Below are 810 nucleotides of genomic sequence, written 5' to 3'. Positions count from 1 at the left end.
TGCTCCAGGCCTAAAGACCCCCTTTGACGCATCTGGTGCTTGATGCTCCCAATTAAAAGGAACTAGACAGAGGAGAAGCAGTAGTGGGGTAGCTGGAGGGGCTGTGCACTTCCGCGAGACTCCACGTGGAGTCTGCGTGTGGGTGTGGGTCGCTCAGGAACGCCACCAACTTCAGCGCTCGGCGGCAGGTAATTCCCCCTTTTCCTGTGCCTGAAGTGCTTGTTTTTCTCTGCAGCTCCACCCCCACCCCCGCACACTCTGGACTTCAGCAGCTGTGTCCGGTGGGAAGGGTCGGGCTTGTACGGACGTGTAGCGGGAGGGTGGCAGCCCCCGTGACCTAGATACAGCCAGGAAGGGTACAGGAGGGACCTGTGAGAGAAGGACGGGAGCGCACCGGCGTCCCGGCGACATCGGAGTGGCCGCGCGTCCGAAGGGCACGCTAAAGAGTCGGAGGGTTAATGGCAAAAAGGGAGTGCAGGTGAGAGGGGAGCATGACGTAGGGGGAGGATGCAGAGAGAGGAGGGGGGAGAAAGAGGGAGATAAATGGAGAAGAAAGGAATTTAGAGGGAACCGAAAGCAACAGAGGCTAAAGGGAGGGGCAACGAACAGCAGAGAGTTACACATGAAACAACGATCCCAGAGGGAGCTCTAACAAGAGAGGGGGGGGAGAGAGAGAGAGAGAGAGAGAGAGAGAGAGAGAGAGAGAGAGCGTCTGAAAGAGAGACGTCCAAAACAAGGGAACGGGAGAGAAAAACAAGGGAGGAGGGTTATGTTTCAGTCTGTTGACATAAGACACATGCTGGTAAAGAA

At 56.5% G+C, this 810-nt stretch overlaps 1 protein-coding gene across 1 annotated transcript in view; it reads left to right on the top strand.

Moving 5' to 3' along the window:
• Positions 1 to 678: 678 nt before the first annotated feature.
• pitpnc1b (phosphatidylinositol transfer protein cytoplasmic 1b) overlaps positions 679 to 810 on the top strand; it is a 17,745-nt gene continuing 17,613 nt past the window's right edge. The window contains exon 1 of the mRNA XM_035531184.2: positions 679 to 810. This exon is cut by the window's right edge and continues 289 nt beyond it. The gene's annotated coding sequence lies outside the window, so the exon portion shown is untranslated.

Source organism: Electrophorus electricus, chromosome 14 (genome assembly GCF_041902795.1).
Source record: "Electrophorus electricus isolate QZ-2024a chromosome 14, ASM4190279v1, whole genome shotgun sequence".
NCBI lineage: Eukaryota > Metazoa > Chordata > Actinopteri > Gymnotiformes > Gymnotidae > Electrophorus > Electrophorus electricus.
Note: the sequence above shows the minus strand (reverse complement) of the source record. Positions and strands in the feature narration are given on the sequence as shown.